At 35.8% G+C, this 22,450-nt stretch overlaps 1 long non-coding RNA gene across 1 annotated transcript in view; it reads left to right on the top strand.

Moving 5' to 3' along the window:
- LOC119627282 (uncharacterized) overlaps positions 1–22,450 on the top strand; it is a 556,990-nt gene that overhangs the window by 468,426 nt on the left and 66,114 nt on the right. Inside the window, exon 3 of the long non-coding RNA XR_005243430.2 lies at positions 2,687–2,808. This is a non-coding gene — a long non-coding RNA (uncharacterized lncRNA). The remainder of the gene's footprint in view (positions 1–2,686; positions 2,809–22,450) is intronic.

Below are 22,450 nucleotides of genomic sequence, written 5' to 3'. Positions count from 1 at the left end.
ATTATGTGAAAGGGGCCCAGAAATCTGTTTTTAACAAGCCCTCCAGGTGATTCTCATTCATGCTCAAGTTTGTAATCCATTATTCTAATCCTGAGACCCATAATAATCATGTGATAAGGCAGAAAAAAGAGTAGAGTTTAAGAGCTTTTTCAGAGAATCAATATCACTTTAAAAACAAGTAGTATTTGAATACACAGATTGCTATTCGTTTAGTTCTTAAAATTTAAATTAAGTTCTTTATATTTATATAGAGAAAATTTACATGAGACACCTTCTTTATCTTCCTTTCTGGTATCTTTTGTTTCATTTTCAAAAGTTACTAATTTAGGGTAACAGAAATTATCAAAGAAGTGTGCAAGAATATTTTTAATGAAATAAAACTATGCCTACATTGTCAATGTTGGGTTTGTATAGAGTATTTTTTTCCAGTTGAAAACAAAGATTATTCTCTCTTAAGTGAAGAACTTGTATCATATTCTGAAATATGAAATAACTTTTTTAATAGCTCAGCTATAAACCATTCAACTTGGGGTCCATGATATGAAGGCCGACAGTTTGTAATGTAGGATTTAATTAAATTGGGCACTGCTATAATTAAGGGTTTTGAGTTATTAATGCATCACTCTGGCAAACATTTAATTTTTTATCTCTCTAGTGAAACCCATATTAAAAGAGGATATTAGGACAGTTAAATAGAATTTGCTGCAGAAATGGCTTGGATTTTTAGATGTAATTCACCATAATACACTGCAGTAATTGTTTTCATTTCAAATAAAAAAGAGAACTTTTAGAAGCTCAAGAATATGAGTATAGTCTGAAATAAGAGAGCAATTCCATTTTTAAAAATCTTTTTTTTTTTTTTTTTTTTTTTTTTTTGAGAGAGTCTCACTCTGTCACCCAGGCTGGAGTGCAGTTGGTGTGATCTCTGCTCACTGCAAGCTCTGCCTTCCGGGTTCACACCATTCTCCGGCCTCAGCCTCCGGAGTAACTGGGATTACAGGCACCCAGCACCATGCCTGGCTAATTTTTTAAAAAATATTTTTAGTAGAGACGGGGTTTCACTGTGTTAGCCAGGATGGTCTCGATCTCCTGACCTCGTGAACCACCCACTTCGGCCTCCCAAAGTGCTGGGATTACAGGCTTGAGCCACTGCGCCCAGCCTCATTTTTTAAAATCTTGTATCAGGTATAATAAAACTAACTTGGAGAAGAAATTGCTGTAATGTTCAATGTTGAAAATCTGTCTATGCTTACCCCAAACCACCCCAGCAGTTTGGGCTCTCAAATGGCATCTGAAGTTTAGGTTATTTTAGTATCACACACTATTTTAGAAAATATTTTGCATATTTCATTTGCATCTACACAAGGCAAAGGGGCAGATAGATGTTTAACCTGTTGATTACCAGTTTTCTCTAATAGTTGATATTAATTAAAAGCATCATTTTTATTTATCCACCATAGGCTCTCAATGACTCTCCCAAGTAGGGGTATTTTTCTTAGTCCATATTCCAAGCAGACTCAGTGATATTCTTTCACTGATAGTTAGAATCTGAACTCTGGAGTGTAGAATCACAAAGTCCAGCATTTCCCAGAGAAATTTCTAAGGAACTTTAGTTTTAGGGTTTACTCTGCCATAAAACAAACCCAAACTTACATAAAATTGATTTGCCAGGCATGGTGGCTCAGGCCTGTAGTCCCAGCACTTTTGGAGGCGGAGGTGGGTGGCTCACCTGAGGTCTGGAGTTTGAGATCAGCCTGACCAACATGGAGAAACTCCGTGTCTACTAAAAATACAAAATTAGCCAAATGTGGTGGCAGACACCTGTAATCCCAGCTACTCGGGAGGCTAAGGCAGGAGAATCGCTTGAACCCGGGAGGCGGAGGTTGAAGTGAGCTGAAATCATGCCATTACAGTCCAGCCTGGGCAACAAGAGTGAATCTCCATCTCAAAAAATAAAAATAAGTAAAAATAAAATTAAAGAAAAAATAAAAAAAGAATTCAAATTATTTGATAGCATATTATAAATTATGAGGAGTCACCTGGTTAGAAAATACAGAAAATGTTATTTATTTCAACATTTATAGAACTTAATTTAGCACAGGGTCTCTTTTTCACTCTGCTCATAATACAGTTCCAGCGAACACACATTGGAAAATGCTGTTGTAATGAAAAGAGGGCTGGTTTAGGCATTAAGAGACCCCAAATCAATCCTGCTTTCATTATTTGCTAACTGTATTAGCTTAGAAAAATTAATTAAATTCTTGAAGATTCAGTTTCTCATCTCTAAAACAAGGTTGGTAACTATACCTACAGGCTTGTTGTGAGGATTAAATGAATATATAGGCTTAGAATCTTGATAAACTTTAAAGTGCAATTGAAAAGTTCATTTTAATTTCTTTGTCTTGTCAACCAAAAATAATCTAAAAGGTCAGCATCTAGTTTAAAGAGAGTTTATTCAAGCACAAAATGTAAGGGCTGACTGCCCGGAAAGCTCAGATTCCAAAGAATGGAAGTCAGTGTTCTGAGCTGTAGAAGTTTGGGTTGAATTATAAAGACAAAATTTAGGGAAGTTTAAAAGATGTTCAGTATCTTTCTATTTAATGCTTAATGTCTAGTTACAATGATTTGATTAATTTAGTTGGTCTTTTCAACATTTAATTTTTTTTTTTTTTTTTTTTTTTTCCAGACGGGTTCTTGCTCTGTCACCCAGGCTGGAGTGTAGTGGTGTGATCCCGGCTCACGGCAGCCTTCAATTCCCAGGCTCAAGTGATTCTCCTACTTTAGCTTCCAGAGTAGTTGGGACTACAGGTATGTGCCACCACGCCTGGCAAACTTTTTAAAAAATTTGTAGAAACAGCATGTCTCTATGCTGCCCGAGGCTGGTCTCAAACTCCTGTCCTCAACCAATCCTCCTGCCTCAGCCTCCTAAAATACTAAAGTACTGTGATTACAGGGGTGAGCCCTGCACCCAGTCAAAGTGGTTTTTTTCTTTTGGAAGGGTATATTTAACATTCCACACTGAAGATATAACCTACACAGGGTCTTGGGTGCCATTTGGTCTGAGTTATGTAGAGGATAATGAAGGAGGCAGTTAATCTATAACAAAGATCAGTGATTAAAATGAAGGGGAGGTCTGGTCTCTGGTCTGTCCTAGTCATTTACAGAACAAGAACCGAGGAAGAGAGTTAACCTATAATCTGAGAAGCACAATTGCAAACATGCTATGTAAAGCAGTCTCCAAGGCTTAACTTCTCCCTTGTTATAATACATTTAAAGAGTCCTACAATTTTATTTTCTTTTATATTTTCTCCTTTTCTTAAAATTTTTCATAGAAAGCATTGCAGAAGAATAATGTATTTAGGGCAAAATCACACATCACTCCAGAGTTCAGATTCTACACTCCAGAGTTCAGATTCTAACTAGGAAACTAATAAAAACTCAAAAACAATGGTTAGGGCTGGAATCTAATAACAGGTATCTTATAGTTTTCCTCTGAAACAAAATAGTTCTCTCTTTAGTTCCCAATTTTTACCAAATAGAAATCTTAGTAAGACCAATTTACTTGCAAAGCAAGTTTTGGTGTTATACTTGGCATGATTATTTGCATAAAGTGCAACAGAGATAGTGAATGGCCATATGGCATTTTAAAATTGGCTTTTCTGGAACGTTTTTCATAAGGTATAACTTATTAGACTTGTAAAAGCCTTTCTAGGTCAAGAAGCAAAGACGGTGATTCACAATGAGACTGTGCCTATACAAATTGGGTGAAATGATCTTATTTTGCCATCCCAAAATATCTTGAGGTTCCTGGGCCTGTCAGGAGGTGACATTCGTTACTTACCACAAGATCAGGAATTTTTAAGAGAACTGTGTAGACAAGGTACCAGGCCAGTCTTTCCAAATGGCTTTTTTTTATCAGCTCCATGAGGTCAACCGTAATTCCTCAAAGTAGTGTAGTCAGATCTTAAAATACACCATTCCAGTCAAAGCCCTGGTAAATAAAACAAACAAACAAACAAAAACCAATGTCTTCAACTGTTGCAAAAAAAAAAAAAAAACATATTCTTATTGAATTTATACAAATGACTATATTTCCATAAATCAAGAATACTCAGAAACAGTCCCCAAATTCTGGAGAAGTCAGTTTAAGAGAAAAGCAAACATTTTAATTTTCCTCACAAATATGTGCTTTACCCAATTTCTGTGAGCTATAGATCAAAAGAAGAAAGGTTTTTTTGACTCTGGAAAACATCATATAAAAAGAATTAGTACTCTTAAAAAAAGTCATAAAAATTATTTCAGTCCACTACTAGTTCAATTCCATGTAATTAATTATTGTTCTGTTTGATGTTGTGTTACCAATTCTTATGAATGCATCAGCTATTTAATTAAATTGTGAAACTTTTTAAACAGTCCAAGTGTATGATCTTCTGTATTCAAGAGGACTGGTCAATGTCTTTTTAAATAATTTTCTATCTTAAAAAGGCAAAATTTGGACTGTAGCCAATTGCAAACCACTTTTTGACAAACGACTTCAGATAGCCATGGCTAAAGATACAATTGACAAGAAAATTTGGTTATTTATGTGGCATACAACAACTTAACATAACAATCATAATTATGGCTGATAATATATACCAAAACATATAAGAATTTAGGAATATCATACAATTTTGGAGCACATATTAATGTCACATTTAAATATAAACAACTTTAGAATTTGAAATCTGATTTGGGGAAGTATGTGAAATATCAAAAATTTAAAATGTTTAATATCAAAATAGAACCACAGATCAATTCATTTAGCCAGAGTGATATTTCAAATACTTTAAAAAGAAAAATCCTGTACTCTTTTAGAGAGACTATTCCCCCAAAATCAAAAGATCCAATGAAATAGTATGAGCCCAACAGAATCTAACTCTCCCTCCATTCCTTTTGTGAGTTTACTGACGAAACCCCCAAATCTTTTACTGTCACTTACTAATAGTACATGAAATACTTGTTCAAAGGAGGAAGTTGAATTTCATTTTATATTAGTGTGTTATCAGTACTAAGGCTAATTTTAATAAAATCTTATAAACAAATGCATCTAATATTAATGAGCTTTGACCAAATAAGATTTCCACCGTTTTACAACCTCTTACAAAACTTTCGTATTTTTTTCTCCCTCCAACATATCAGATCAACTTATGCCCTTCCTTCCTTCTTTCCTTGCTTCCTTCCTTCCTTCCTTTTTTCCTTCCCTCCCTCCCTTCCTTCTTTTCTTCCTTCCTTCTCTCTCTCCTTCCTCACTTCATCCCTCCCTCCCTCCCTCTCTTTTTCTTTTTTCCTTCCTTCCTTCCTTCCTTCCTTCCTTCCTTCCTTCCTTCCTTCCTTCCTTCCTTCCTTCCTTCCTTCCTTCTTTCTCTCTCTCTCCTCTCTGTCTTTCTCTCTCTCTTTCTGTCTTTCTTTCTTTCTCTTTCATCTCACTGTGTTGTCCAGGCTGGTCCAGTAATCCACCTGCTTCCACCTCCCAAAGTGCTTGCATTACTGATGTGTGTCACCATGCTGAGCCTAAATTCATTTCGTTATACATATATATAATTTTTCCTTCATTTTGAAACAAACTTTAAGTAACCTTTAAAGTAGATACATTTATATTGTCTCTAATAAAAACATATTTTAATCTCTTTTTTATAAACTTGAAAAAAACATTCCATTAGCTGTGGCAAATCCAACAGGTTTGCGGCAAACTTGATACTTGCCTCCTTGAAGCAAAGAATTTGGCTGAGGGGCATAAGGCAGAGGGAGAGCAGGAATGAAAGGAAGTAAAGTACACTTGGAGGAGGCAAAAGCAGGCAACTTGAGAGCTCCAAGTACCTCATCCACACTTCGACTCGGGGTACTTACACATTGGCATGCTTGGGGGGTTTGCATTTCTCCTCCCTTGGTGTTTCCTTGAGGCAGTCTGTCTACAAGCACAGTAAACTGCCAGCTCCTGGGATGGGCCACATTCACCGTGTTTACTGAAATTGTGTGCATGCTCATTTGAGGCATTTTTCCCTTACCAGTTGAATGTTTTTAGGGAGAGGTCATATATCAGTTAAATTTCACCATTTTTCCTCTTAGTATCCATGGTTAAGCCTGCTTGCCTAACTCCCGAAATCTTATCAGAAATCTGCTTATCACCAGGTTCAGATGTTTTCTATCTGTTGGGAGACTGCCTTTTCCTGGTGTGGGCTGCAACCAATTATTATTTTAAAGAGAGACTTTAACAATCACCTGATGGGCACCTGACATTCCTGAGTATGGGGGGCACTCTCCTGTCTGACTCATGCCTGCCTAGTTACCTAACATTTCCCCCACTCAAGAGTCTGTGACCCAATTCTTTGGGAAAATAGACAGAGGTCAGTCTTCTGTAACTGCTTCCTGATGACAAAGGGACCGTGGTGGTTGTTTCATGGGTTTTGAACTCTTTCTAGCTGTCAGGGCAGTGTGGCTCTGTGGGTTGGTGAAAGTGCTATTCAGCCAGGTTCAAGGGAGACAGGGGCAGAATTTTGCCTCTGCTGTGTCCCACTAATGGGCATTCTAGGGGTCCTTTATAGAAGGGTGGCTCTTAAATATTGAGAGGCCAGTATCCCTCACTGAGGGTTATCTGGAGCTTGATGGTCTAAAGATGAGAAGAGACAAATCACATTATTAGGTTTAGAAGACATGGACCAAAAAGGAGCAAGAATAAGAGAGTAACAAGTAGGCCTAAAAAGGGAAGAAACCAGGAGAATCATTTCCAGGTTCTTTTCCAATTTAAGCAATACTAAGAGGCTTGTTCCCATAAACGAGAGGCTTCATTTAGGAGTTGTCTGATGTTGTCGTGTACATCTGTGGATTTATTTACCTAAAAGCAACATTCTTCATCTAAGGCTAAACAAATTCCTTTATGTGCTGCCATTAACATATCTACTCCTCAACAACTTTGGATGGCTATGATTGCTAAAGAGCCCATTTGTTCTTGCACAGTTACTAAAGTTTCAGCCATGGTGTCAATCTTGTTGGCTATTTTCTTTGAGAGTTGGCTATAGGTCAAGATGACTTCTGTAATTCCTGCAATTCCAGGTCCTGTACCAGCTATAATGCCAAGTCCCATGAGAAGGGGAATTAACTGGATAACCCTCCTTACCCTGGGCAAAATGGAATGCCTATAGATTGGTACTGAAAGAAAGAGATTGCCAAGGGCTATGAAGATATGCAGGAATACATAGCCTGTGGAATAAGTTCCAATACAGCTAGTAGAGAAGCATTGGCAAGCTAAGTGACCACAAACATAGAAGGTTCCTTGCATTTTAAGACAGGTGAAGATGTCAATACAAAATAAAAGTCTGACTTTTTCCAGGATAGCTAGGGGACATAGCTGACTCCTAATGTTCCCAGTCCTTCCCTAGAATTTAATGATTTTAAAGCAGGCAATTTGTACAGTTATTAAAATTCATAGCATCAGTTTATGACCTTAAAGCATTCAGTACTCCTAATACCCTTTAAAATTGTACTACATTACTTTCACAAATTCCATTTTATGTATCCTCTTATGGCTTACATGGACCGTTTATGACATGTTTGGACTTTTTGACTTGTCCTAAACATTCCTCTTTTTAAACAACCATTTATTTCAGTTTAAGACAAGAATTTACCATGCAAGATCTCTTTTTATACAAAATCTCTTTTCTTTACTACCTTCCTTACCAAAAATACTTATTTACTTTTATAACTTTTTAATTAGACAGAAGTCTTTTTTCTTCTGTTAGGAAGTTATAATTTTACTACATGTTGCTGTGTGAGTCCAGTAAAGAGGGGAGCAGACAAGGTTATCTACCTACTGTAGAAGTTATCCCCAGTTTATCTGGCGATAAAAGATTGTTCAGACAAATGTTTGCTAGGACTTGTCAAGATAAGTGTGGGTTCTTTCTAAACCCCTGAGGTTGGAATTTCTAGGTTATCATTATTGGTTAAAGATTTATGTGTAAATAACAGATGAATTTAGATGTTGGAGAAATATTAAGCAGGCACCCATTTTGGAAAGTATGTTTTTACCTCAAAGGAGTATGAGTCTTTTATTTTGGAGGTATGGGGTGCCATTTGCCCTTATTACCCAACAGGATTCGGAGGACAGTGGTTCAGAGAAGATTAGCACAGAGTAGGCAGCTCTTAAACCCAAAAGAGAAATTTGTAATTTTACTTCCTACCTGTAGGGTTTCTCTTGGCTTTGTTCTGTTGATAATCATATCTGATTTGGAAGCCAGCTGGAAGAGAGAACCCCTTCAGCTCAAGGCCATCAGGGCTTGGGATTCTGTCCCAGGGCCCTTCGGACCTCAGGGCCATCCTGTTTCCAGTGGCCAAGCTTGCAACAGACAGGCCAAGTCAGGTAGGGCTTTTTTCCATTTATCCCACTGGCGAAGTTTGCCTTCCAGTGGCCTGGCTTCTCACACTGATGATGACAGTTACTTGCAAGGGTATTCTGAGGACAATCTGAAGTGGACTACAGGCCTGGTAAACCAGTCAATAGCTGAGCCTGCCTCTTGTCCATGTTTCTTCTTCTTCTTAGTCTGTATTTATTCTTTATTCTGCTCTTTTATAAAACACTGAGGAGTTTAATTTGAGGATTTTCTGTATAAGGGCATTGACTGGGTTCTATGACTGACTTTTGTAATTTTTCCCCAGTTTGTATTTAGGCCACACAGTATTACAAAGGAAACCTAGTTGTTTGTTTCAAGATTTGGGGGAATCAAACTTTTCCGAGTTTTTGAGGCTATATTTGAGGGGCATGTCCTGTGGTATGGAGATGCTATTACCCATCTGCAAAGAGAAAGCAGAGGAGAAAAAAAAGAGATATCCCCTCTTATTTCCTAGTATCCTTTCTTGAACAGAGCATCCTCCATTCATCCTTAGGGTTCCAGCATGAACTTGTCTCACCAGATACACTTAAGGTTTCATTTCATCACAATTGTCCACCTGAGAATGGAGAAAATACCAGAATGAACAAGGGGCCCCCTATTCACCCTTGGTGTTCCAGAATGAACTTTTCTTTCCCAGTACCCCTAACCTTGCCTTCATCTCTGTTCTAATGGTAATCTGTTCTGTGCCTAAAGTCTGGGATCAGACTTCATCTCTGTCCTATGGGTCCTTTTGTTTCTTCTGCCTGTGGTCTTGATCCAGTCTATATCTTGGTCTCTAAGATCTTAAAGTGACTCTTGTTCAGAGCATCCTAGCAACAAAATGAGTATCTCTTTTTCTCATATTCCCATAATCCATTTTATTTAAAGATGAGAAACCTGATTTTTAGCTAGGTGCCACAGATGGGCAGGACTTTCCTCCTTTTGAATATGACCCTGAAGTGTATTGAGAAAAGCATGAAAGTGATTAGAGGAATGGAGGAAAATTTGTATTTGGGGTTCCTTGTCTTCCTGGGGTAACATGCAGAACAAATTTTTAACTGGACAGGACAATCACTTTGCTACAGGAGATAGTGGGAGGAAGTGAGAGAGATACTCATAGAAAGCTTTCATATGCTCGCAAAAACAGCAGCCCTTGGATTCCATAGGGAACGTTTATTTGCTCTCTTGACATAAACGAGGACCTCTGGAGGACTTGGGGCTTGGAATAAGGGTTTGCATATGGCAAATTAAGAATTTTACCCCTTCAAGAAGGGTACTGAATCAAAAAAAGCAAGTAGGTGCATTTCTTAAAGGTCCACAGAGTGAGGCCCTATGCAGATGGACAAACTACTTCAAAAGCCACCAAAAACCTTAGTTCTGGAACATAATGGACAAAAAGCACCTGGTAGGTCAAAAGAAGCTGGAAGAGGCAGGGATCCAAGTAGGGTCTGTCCTAGCAGTGAGTCAACAGACAAGGGAAGGGGTGGAGGTCATCTGAGCTAATAAGGTAAAAGCAAGTATAAATCTCAGAGGATACCAGCAAAAGAACTTGTCTGTTGGCTGCCAGGCAAACAGCAAGAGCCATGGGAACACAAATAACAAACAGGCAGTGTTTGTTAAGGCAGAGAAGGAAGTCATGTAGCACACAAAGTAAAAGCAGAGGAAAGGCAGACTTACACCCATGGTGGATGGTCTGATGAGTATGCAAGTACATTTTAGAATACAGATAAAGAAAACAAGAGAATAGGTGGTGTGGGTTTTGGGAAAGAGCTGATTTTAGTTGCAAAAGCCGAGGAATTCCCAGATATTTCATGGTCTTAGGCTTCAGCCCTACAACACCCGTTAGCCTGTCATCCAAAAGGGCCATTAGTATCTCAGGTCTCCTCAGTGTAGACTCCAAGGTTCTTCCCATTCCCACAAGACACCCATCATGGTGAGCAGAGAGATCAGCTGGCCAGAGAAGAGCCACTGTGGCAGAGATGAATTGTTCTGGGAATTGGTCAGTAAGCAGGAGCAAAAGGAGAGAAAAAAACCATGTTACAGGCATTGAATGTTTCCAGCTGAAGAAGGCAAAACATAGAAGTTTCTTGCCACTTGGGAATGTATCCACATCACAGCACCAAAGTATTTTAGCAGCAGCAAGTCCAATGAGTCTGCCGCAGACTTAATTCTTGCCTCCTCAGAGAAAAGAAGTCATCTGAGGTCCATGAGGCAGGGTGAGAGACCAAGGCAAGTTTTAGAGCAGGAGTGAAAGTTTATTAAAAAGTTTTAGAGTAGGAATGAAAGAAAATAAAGTATACCTGGAAAAAGGCCAATCCGGCAACTTGAGAAATCCAAGTGCCCTTTCTGACCCCTGACTTGGGTTTTTTTATATATTGGCATGGTTCCAAAATTTGTGTTTCTCCTCCTTTGATATTTCCTTAGGGGTGGGCCATGCAGTGGCCTGCCAGCACTTGGGAGGGGCCACATACACAGTGTGTTTACTGAAGTTGTATGCATGCTCCTTTGAGGCATTTTTCCCTTACCGGTCAAGTGTTCCTAGAGGAATGTCACATACCAGTTAAACACCACAATTTTGCCTCTTAGTGCGCATGCTTAAGACCACTTGCCCAACTCCTGAGATCTTATCAGGAAGCTGCTGATCACTAACCTCAGGTATTTTCCATCTATTGAGAGACTGCTTTTTCCTGGCATTGGCTGCAAGCAATTATTCTTTTAGAGACATAGTTTAACAACCAACTGACCATCACCTGATTGTCACCTGACATTCCTGTGGGTTATGAGTGAGGCCCTCTCCTGCCTTGCACATGTCTGCCTGGCTACCTACTGTAACAATCCCACTTTTCTCATACAATTAATATGTAGAATTGTTTTTCTTATATTTATAATCTCAATTACATATATTAATTTTAATTTTAATTCTTAGTAATCCTAATTTTCAGTGAAAAACTTAGGAAGTAAGTAATTTTGAACTATTTTATACCAGTGTAGATAAAAACCATTTCATGATTTTTAGAGATATGTTCTCAATTTTTTTTGTTTATTAACAGATCTAAATATATTTAGCTTTTCTGTACCATATAAATATAAGATGCCAATATATATAAACTGAAACTTTTATTTAATAATGTTTCAGTATTTTAACTTACTTAGAAATGACTCTGAAATTTTATGACTACATATTAGTTAATTTACCATAACACGACTTTAAGATTTTAAATTACTGAAAAGAATTTTGAAACTATGAAAAGTTCACTTATGACCTTTTATCACATTTACATTCACTTAATTTATTCTTAACAATTATGCTTGAATAGTTCATTAAACAAAACTAGCCTTCATCTCAAGTTAATTTTTCTCTTCATAATTTTTATATTACTGTGTGTTAGGCAAGTATCATAAAAGCAAAATCCATAAAGTTAAATACATGTAGTTTTTTTCAATAACTTAGAAGACATAGTTGTTTTTATTAAACCAACAATATTCAACTAGTATTATTTGTGAAAGATGTAGCCAAGTCATATGAACTAAAAGGCATTTGACCTAGGTTCTATTTTTTTGATAAAATACTTAAGTGTTTACTTTTTCTTTAAGACAATTCTCTTTCATATATTTTGATAGTGAAATATCACAAACACATGACATATATAAACATGTAGACAGAGACACTCAGAGGCAAATTTCATAGCTTCATAAACCCTTCCTCCGTCAGATTTCAAATAGTTTATCTTTTCCCTTTACACTATTCTAAACAATTGTTAGCTAGTCAACTCTTAAATTTGCACTTTCAAAAACATGACTCAGGTGATATTTACATCCCAAAGGAACAGAACTTAGGTCCCAACACCATTATTTGCTGAGACAAAATAGGACTTAGGTAAGGGCTCAGACAAAACAAGATTGCCCAGAAAAATATCTTAAAGGTGAGGCTAGCTGTGTAAGCTTAAAGCCAATGTCTTCTTCATTATGCAGAGAGAGAGAGAGGTCTTTTTGTGTGTGAGAGACAGAGTTATACTCCATCTCCCATGCTGAAATGTAGTGGCATTCCACAGCTCACTGCAGCCTCGATCTTCCAGGCTGTTCATGTTCTTTGCTCATTTTTTAATGGGGTTGTTTGTTTTTGTCTCGTAAATTTGTTTTAGTTCCTTATAGATGCTGAATATTAGACCTTCATCAGATGCACAGTTTGCCAGTGTTTTTGTCTATTCTGTAGGTTGTCTATTTACTCTGTTGTTAGTTTCTTTGTTGTGCAGAAGCTCTTAAATTTAATTAGATTCCACTTGTCAATTTTTGCTGCAATTGCTTTTGATATCTTTGTCAGGAAATCTCTGTCTCCTCCTGTGTCCAGGATGGTATCACCTACATTGTCTTCCAGAGTTTTTATAGTTTTGAGTTTAATATTTAAGTCTTTAATCCATCTTGACTTGATTTTTTGTTCATAGTGTAAGGGAGGTGTCCATTTTAAATCTTCTGCATATGGCTAGCCAGTTATGCCAATAGGATTTATTGCATAGGGAGTCTTTTCCCCATTGCTTGCTTTTTTCAGCTTTGTCGAAGTTTAGATGGTCATAGGTGTCAGTCTTATGTCTACACAAAGCACATTTAACACAGAGAAGACTCCTTCAAAGAATTTGATAATCAACTTCCTGAAGGTCAAGGAAAAGGAAGGATCCTAAAAGCCACAAAAGGAAAGAGACAAATAACATACAGTGGAGCTCCAATACATATAAATGGAAACGTTACAGGCCAGGAGAGAGGGGCAAGACATATTTAAAGTGCTGAAGGTAAAATCCTTTTAGCCTAGAATAATATACCTTCCAAAAATATTCTTCAGTCATGAAAGATTAATAAAGACCTTCTCAGACAAACAAAAGCTGAGGAATTTCATTAGCACTAGACCTGTCCTACAAGCGATGCTAAAGGGAGATTTTTAGTCTGAAAGAAAAAAAATGTTAATGAGCTAGAAGAAATCATTTGATAGTTTAAAACAAAACAAAACAAAACAAAACAAACTCACTGGTAATTGTAAGCACATGGGAATGCACAAAATATTATAACACTGTAATTGTTGTGTGTCAGCTACTCAAGTAGAAAGACTAAATGGTGATTTAATAAAAAATAATAACTATGATCACTTTTCAAGACATAGACAGAACAATAAGATGTAAAGAGAAACAACAAAAAGTTAAAAAGTGGGGGAACACATTTTTACTAGTTTTTTTTAATGTAAACAGTACTAATTTGTCATCATTTTAATATAATGGGTTATTAGATAGTATTTTAAAGCCTCATGGTAACCTCATGATAAACATACAATGTATATACAAAAAATAAGAAGTGAGAAATTAAATCATACCACCAGAGAAAATCACCTTCACTAAAAGGAAGACAAGAAGGAAATAAGGAAGAGAAGACCACACAACAACTAGAAAACAAATAACAAAGTGGCAGAAGTAAGTCTTTACTTATTAATAATGACATTGAACGTAAATAAATTAAACACTCCAATCAAAAGGAAGAGAGTGGATAAATGGAAAAAACAAACAAACAAACAAACAAAAACAACAAAAAAAAACACCCAATGTTGTTGCCTACAAGAACACACTTCACCTATAATGGTGTACATGGACTGAAAATAAAGAGAAAAAGATATTCCATGCCAATGGAAACAAACAAACAAACAAAACGCAGGAGTAGCTATTCTTATATCAGGCAACATAGATTTCAAGACAAAAATTGTAGGAGAAAACCGAAGATCACTATATAATAATAAAAAAGATCAATTCAGCAAGAAGGTAAAATGATTGTGACTATAAACGCATCCAGCACTGAAGCACCCAGAATATACAGCAAATATTATTAGAGCTAAAGAGACTTTAATAAAATAATAACTAGAGACTTCAACACCCCACTTTCAGCATTGGACAGATCTTTCAGACAGAAAATCAAGAAAGAAAAACTGGACTTAATTTGCACTATAGAATAAGTTGATCTAACAGATATTTACAGAACATTACTTCCTGTGGGTGCAGAATCACATTCTTCTCAACACATAGATCATTCTCAAAGACAGACTATATGGTAGGTCAAAAGTGAATCTTAAAACATTAAAAAATATTGAAATAATAGCAAGCACCTTCTCTGGCCACAATGCAGTGAAATTAGAAACCAAAAACAAGAGGAATTTTGGAAACTACACAAATACGTGGAAATTAAATAATATGCTCCTGAATGACCAGTGAGTCAATGAAGAAATTAAGAAGGAACCTGAAAATTTTCTCAAAATAAATGATAATTGAGGCATGACATAAAGAACTTACGGGATACAGCAAAAGCCGTAGTAGGAGGAAAGTTTACAGCTATAAGTGCCTCCATCAAGGGAAAAACTTAAACTAATGATGCATCTTAAGGAACTAGAAAAGCAAGAGCATACGAAATCCAAAATTAGTAGGAAAAAAGAAATAATAAAGATCAGAGTAATAATACATGAAATTGAAATGAAAATACACAAGATTAACGAAACAACATGTTGGTCTTTTGAAAAGTTAAATAAAATTGACAAATCCTTACCCAGACTAATGAAGAAAAAAATAGAGAAGATAAAACTAATAAAATCAGAGATGAAAAAGGAGACATTACAACTACAACTGATACTACAGAAATTTAAAGAGTCATTAGTGGCTACTATGAGGAACTATATGCCAATAAATTGGAAATCTAGAAGAAAGTGACAAACTCCTAGGCACATACAACCTACCGAATTGAACCAGGAAGAAATCCTGGGACCCAATAATTTCACTGCTGAATTTTACAAAACATTTAAAGAGGAACTAACAGCAATCCTACTTAATCAATTACAGATTTAAAAAATCTTAAGAAAACACACAAAAAATAAAAAAAAATTCCATGTTCATGGATTGGAAGAATTAATATTGTTAAAATGTTCACAATGCCCAACAATTTACAGATTCAATGCAATCCCTATCAAAATACCAATGATATTTTTCACAGAAATAGAAAAAAAAACCCTAAAATTTATATGAAACCATAAAAGACTCAGAATAACCAAAACTATTCTGAGCAAAAAGAATAAATTAGGGGGAATCACATTACCTGACTTCAATTATACTACAGTGCTATAGTAACCAAAAGAGCATGGTACTAGCATAAAAGCGGACTCAGACCAGTGGAAGAGAATAGAAAACCCAGAAACAAATCCACACATATACAGTGATCTCATGTTTAAAATGGATGTCAAGAACATATACTGGGGTAAAGACAGTCTCTTCAATAAATGATGCTGAGAAAACTGTATATCCATATGAAGAAGAATGGAACTAGCCCCTTATCTCTTGTCATATGCAAAACTCAAATAAAACTAGATTGAAGACTTAAATCTAAGACCTCAACCTATAAAACTACTAAAGAAAAACATTGGAGAAACTCTCCAGGACATTTGACTGGGCATAGATTTCTTGAGTAATAACCCAAAAGCATAAGCAACCAAAGTAAAAATGGACAAATGGGATCACACTAAGTTAAAAAACCTTCTGCACAGCAGAGTAAACAATCAACAAAGTGAAGAGACAATCCACATAATGGGAGAAAATGTTTCCAAGCTAACCATTTGATAAGAGGTTAATAACCAAAACATCTAATAATCCGATTTAAAATGGGCAAAAGATCTGAATAGACATTTCTCAAAAGAAGACATGCAAATGGAATACAGTTATAATCACTGATTATCAGAGAAGTGCAAACTAAACTACAATGAGATATTGTCTCACCTTGGTTAAAATGGCTTTTATTGAAAAGACAGACAATAACAAATGCTGGAAAGGTTGTGGAGAAAGGCAGCCCTCGTACATTGTTGGTGGGAATGTAAATTGGTACAACCACCATAGAAAACAGTTTGGAGGTTCTTCAAAAAACTAAAAATATAGCTACCATATGATCCAGCAATCCTACTGCTAAGTACATACCAAAAAGAAAGAAAATCAGCATATCAAACATACATCTGCACTCTCATATTTGTTGCAGCCCTGTTCACGATAGCAAAGATTTGGAAGAACCTATGTGTCTGTGAACAGATGAGTGAAAATAGAAAATGTGGTACATATATACAATGGAGTAGTATTCAGCTATAAGAAAGAATGAGATCCTGTCATTTTCAAAAACATGGAAGGAAGTGGAGGTCATTGTGTTAGGTGAAATAAGCCAGGCACAGAAAGACAAACATTGCATGTATTCACTTATTTGTGCAAAATCTAAAACTCAAAACAATTGAACTCCTTGAGATATAGTAGAAGGATGGTTATCAGAGACTGGGAAGGGCAGTCAGGGGCAGTAAGAGGGAGGTGAGAATGGTTAATAGGTACATAAAAATGCTTAGAAATAATGAATAAAACTTTGTATTTGATAGCACATGGTTACTATAGTCAATAGTAACTTAATTGAACATTTTAAAATAATTAATAGAGTATAATTAGCTTTTTTTTTTAACACAGATAATAAATGTTTGAGAGGAGGATACACCATTTCCCAATATGTAATTATTATGCATTGTATGTTTGTATCAAAATATCTAATGTGCCTCATAAATATATAAACCTATGATACCCACAAAGATTAAAAGTAAAACATTAGAAAAAATAAAACAAACAAACAATTAAAAAATACATTTCTTATAGTTCTAGAGGCTGGGAAGTCCAGTATCAAGGTGGTTGCATCTTGTAAGGGCCAACTTGCTTTGTCATTCCATGGTGGAAAGCCAAAGAGCAAGAGGGGACAAAAGGAAGAAGAGAAGGGGGCCAAATTTATCCTTTTATCAAGAATATACTCTGCCATGACTCATCCACTTCTGTCCTGTAATAATGGCATTATTCCATTCATAAGGGCAGAACCCTCATTAATCACCTCTTTAAAGTTCCTACCTCTTAACACTGTTGCCTTGGAGATTAAGAGGATTGGGGACACATTCAAACTACAGCAGTATTCAAGTACAATAAAAGGTGCAAATCTATATTCATGAAAGTTTCTACTAGCTAGTAACAGGATTTACTTTAAGCAAAACAATTTTGTGTGTGTGTGTGTGTGTGTGTGTATAATGATATATATATATAATGTCTATGACATGTAATGCGAATTATTCTTTTAAGACTTTATTCAAATAGTTAGAAAGAATAAAGACCTAGTATTTTCTCACACAACAGGGTGACTGCACTCAAAAATAATTTAATTGCAAATTTAAAAATAAATAGAAAATATAATTAGATTGTTTGTAACAAAAAGGATACATGCTTGAGGTGTTGGGTACTCCGTTTACCCTGACATGATTATTATGCAGGCAAAACTGTATCAAAATATCTCCTGTTACCCATAAACATATACAAATAGTATGTACTCACAAAAATAAAAAATAAAAGTTAAAAAAAAGTCAGGACTCCTACAGAGAACAGGTGGTCATCCTCAAAGAGAATGTGAAATATCCCCCTTAATAAGGGAATAATCCATTGATCAAAAGCAAAGAATTTCTTCAGGAAATAAGACTTGGTTATAGTATGAATGTTTGCAAAGAGAGAATATCCGAAAAACAGTGTTTTGTCTAAAGTAAAGATTTTTCTTATGAACAGTGTAGGAGTAGAAGTGGGAAGAAATAATTTAATAGCAATGTTATTTTCTTCTTGGTGATGAGAATCTTCCTTGAGAAGATCGAATAGAAGTGATGGATCTCCAATAGACTTTCTCACAGACATGCTTGTGTCCTGCATCAACTTGATCATGATAAGAAAAAGAGTTTCTATTTTTACAAAGTAAATATTTGAGAAGGACATACTTTGCCTCTGTAGATTACTTATTATAAATGATCCTGGATTTATAGATGTATAGAACATAACTGTCTAGAGAATGAGAAGTTGTCCAGTACGCACTTTGTAGTCATACAACTAACAGAGTGTAACACTGGCAAGCCCCGAAATTGAAAAGCTTCTCTTGTGAACTATGTTTTTTGAACACATCATTCAGAAACTTAATCTGTTAATCCAATAACAAGCAGTGTTCTAATGTAAGAAAAAAAAATTATTGGGAACTGTGGTTAATAGTTGCCTGCTCCTCCAGAGCATAGATTTTGCTTGGTTTTTGTTTGAATCTGTGAATTATTAATCAAGTGTGGTATCAGGTGAGAATTATCATTCCTATGAGCCTGCTTTAACAGCTTAAACCTTTGTGTTAACACAGACGGTTACAACATATTTGTTATTTTAGCATCATTGATTACCATTCACCATGCATATTCATATGCACATGGATCACGGGTGAAATACTCTTTCAATGTCCCACCCAAATCAAAATCAGAATTCCTAGATTTCAAAAATTTTGTTGCAAGATCTCAAGCAATTAATAAGTCCCATAAAGTTTTATAACGGCTATCATGGGCTGCATTTGTAAAACAACTTCAGTTGGTTTGCAATGGTTTCATCCAAAATATAGTTTGTACCAGAAATTTTATATGCCAGATACTGTAGAGTAACAGGGTTCACTAAGAGAGGAATTTGTAATATTGCATACCTCAGGAGGTGACTGACAGTAAATGATTTTAATATAGGATAGTCATGTCGAGGATTTAACTGATTTTGCATAAAGAAGAATGTAAGCATGCCATCTAATGTTTATTTTAAACTTTTAAATACTTTAAATATTGAAAAATGACTCCTTTTTTTAAATAGAGAACTTAATGCAGATCAAAATTCCTGAACGTAGAGATTATAAATGTTTAAATTTTCTAGCTTTAGAAATAGTCTTTACTTCTTGACATCTTTCCAAAAAATTCTATGACAGTGGCAGTATTTATCAACCTTATAAAAATCACATATTTAAAAATCTAGCGATCTCGTGCAGTATCTTACTTGAATAGTCACCATTTAAATGCAAATTTTAGGTTCTTTCTGTCATAAAAAGGATTTTTCAATAAAAAAGAGGTGTATGTTTTTTAATGCTAATAGACTGTTTATTCCACTGCATGACTTGGCATTAATATCCAAGCACAGAAGGTTGGTCTTTGGAAGGGGATAAAAAAGATAGATGCACAGGAAAAACACACAAATCTTTTTGGGGATGGGGGGCAGATTTACTAATGACATATGAAAAAGTTTTTAAAGAGGAATTTGAAAATGGTCTCTGTTAGAAAACTTAATTCTCTTTTCTAATAAAATATAAAGTAAAATAGTCTCAGTGGCTGCAATTTCCTGTAGGGGAAAGGATTTGCCGTTTTATAAATCTTTTTATGACAGTGTAAAGAGATAGATACCACTGGAGTCTGCTGAGTTCAAAATTTAAGCAATGTCTTTCCTTTTTCCTAATAGCCTGTATTTTTTAAATGAAGAGTGTTCAATAGGTATTGAATAAGTGTTTATAGCAGGCCCCTTATGCACAAGGCACCGTGGTAGTCAGCGTGACGGGATGGTCAGCTCCAGCTTTGCTTTCTCTAGTTCCATTCAATTGAGTAAATATATGCCTCACAGTTTTAGGAACTATTCCAATTCCTGCACCAATTCTAACTGAGCAGGTAATTGGAGCAGTACCTGAGTCTTCCCGCTTTAAATATATTATGAGAGATATAACATAAAAATGATTACCACCAAGACAAGGCAAAATGTTATAAGTAATCAATATGCAGAGAAAAGACAGGAAGAAAAATTATGTTGGTTTCAGGAAACTAGTATCATTTACACCTTGAAGAGAGGCAAAGACGTATACGAGGAAATGGTGAAAAAAGTGCATTTTCCATCTGGAAAATTAAACAAATAAAAAGACACTAAACTAAATATTAAAAAGTTTTACTTTGTACAGTAATTTTAAAGCAATATAAGATACTGAACCAGTAAAATAAAAGTTTGTTTGAGGTCAAATTGTGGAGGGCCTCAAGTTGCAATGGACTTAATTGTAATTTGAGGGGTAATAAATTAAAAACTATAAAAGGCTTCTATAGAGAAAATGCAGATATCAGAACTATATCACTTGGAAAACTTAGTAATTCAATCCTGATCACATTATTCAATGTATTTTTGTCCTGCTTTCTAATGTTGATAACATTTATTATTATACAAAAAGAAGAAGACTGTTTCCAACTCACTCTAGTTTCAAGAAAGCACTAAATTTAAGTCAAGGCTAAGAAAGTGATTTTGTGAGTCAAAAGCTGGATTCTGCACTGTAGTAGCCTCGTGTGCTTACATTTTTTTAATACCAAGTTGACTCTCCAATAAAATGTTTCCTCCCAGTTTCCTGGTGTATAACAATGGTTTGGCTAAGGTTCTCAATTGAAAATTTCTATGGATTGGCAATTTAGATCAGCTCTGCTTTGGGTCTTCAGAACAGACCTCTCTTTCCCTTTTTATCTTTGCCTCTGTCTCTCTGTGTCTTAGATTCATTATCGCCTTCAACAAGTTGGCGTCAGTACATACAATGAGACAAGGGATCTGAGAGGCAAATCATATCAGATCGACTAAGTTAAAGACTAGTTTTAGTTACAACTGAAATTCTATAGGTAAAGTCTTCAGATTACAAAAAAAAAAACCCAAAAAACAAAAAAACACCAACAAACTGGCATTTTTATTAGGATAGAATTTGAAAATAAAACCTGAATGTCAGGAATTATTTCTAAAGCAGGATTAGTTAGGCAGAGCCGTTGTATCTTAGGAAAAGTTAGGAGGTTTAGGTTTTCTTTCATTTCCCAGTCCCTCATCTTTTCATCTCCACCCATGAAACTGTTTACTAGAGGCAGAGTAAAGGCATCTGAAAATAGAAATAATTTTATGAAGTAGCTTTGTAAGTTTTCTTAAATAAGATTTTCAGTAAAATTATTATTTCATATGATGAGTGTTCACTTTTCAATTGCTCCTACAGTGATTTGTTCGTTTGATTGTTTCCTTTCTTCAATTTGTATATTTCTGTGCTATTTTCAATGAGAATCTTGAGGGGGGTTAAGGGAGATGTGCTTAGCAGTATATGCACAAACAAGAGCAGAGGCTTTTGAATGGTACCTGGAGAACAATGTGGAGATGTTTCAAAGGTAGCAGTGTTTCAAATGGAAGAGGAAAGCAATCATGATTAAAGAATTCACTCCTTAGGTCACTATTTTTTTTTTCTATTAATATTAACAATGCTTTTGAAATCAGAGCCAAAATTTTGGGAAAAAAAGTGAATGGAAGATCAGGAGTAGAGGGATACTAAGGGTCATTTGAGGGCTTGGAAAAAAATACTTATTGTGATACAGGAAAAAAAAAAAAAAGCTTCCATGTCTAAGAGGAGGTAAGAATAGTACTCATAAGGGTTCCTGTTTGTAGTAGTCAGGGTTCTCTAGAGGTACAGAACTAATAGGATATATGTACATATGAAAGGGAGTTTATTAAGGAGAATTAACTCACACAATCATAAGGTAAAGTCCCACAATAGGCCGTCTGCAAACTGAGGAGCAAGGAAACCCGTGGTGGATCAGTCTGAGTCCCAAAACCTCAAATGTAGGGAGGTCAACAGTGTAACCTTCAGTCTATGGCCAAAGGTCTGAGAGCCCCTGGCAAACCAGTGGTGTAAGTCCAAGAGTCCCAAAGCTGAAGAATTTAAGTCTGATGTTCGAGGGCAAGAAGCATCCAGTATGGGAGAAAGATGAAGGCCGGAACACTCAGCAAGGCTAGTCCTTCCATTTTCTTCCACCTGCTTTCTCCTAGCAGCACTGGCACCTGGTTAGATGGTGCCCACCCAGAGTGAAGGTGGGTCTGCCTTTCCCAGTCCACTGACTCAAAGTTAATCTTCTTTGGCAACACCCCCACAGACACACCCAGGAACGAAACTTTGCACCCTTCAAGTCAATCAAGTTGACAATATTAACCATCACACTGTTGAAGGCGCAATAGGCAGGAAAGATGTTGCTAAGACTCATTCTTCATAAGTCATCATTAGAGAATATTTTACTTACATAATTCAGAGGTTTAAATGTAAAGTGTTCAGATCTTAAATTCATAACACCAATCCTGGGAACTAGAAGATTAAAA

This window comes from Chlorocebus sabaeus, chromosome 14 (genome assembly GCF_047675955.1).
Source record: "Chlorocebus sabaeus isolate Y175 chromosome 14, mChlSab1.0.hap1, whole genome shotgun sequence".
NCBI lineage: Eukaryota > Metazoa > Chordata > Mammalia > Primates > Cercopithecidae > Chlorocebus > Chlorocebus sabaeus.
The sequence above is the reverse complement of the archived record's forward strand: the minus strand, read 5'-3'. Positions and strand labels throughout refer to the sequence as shown.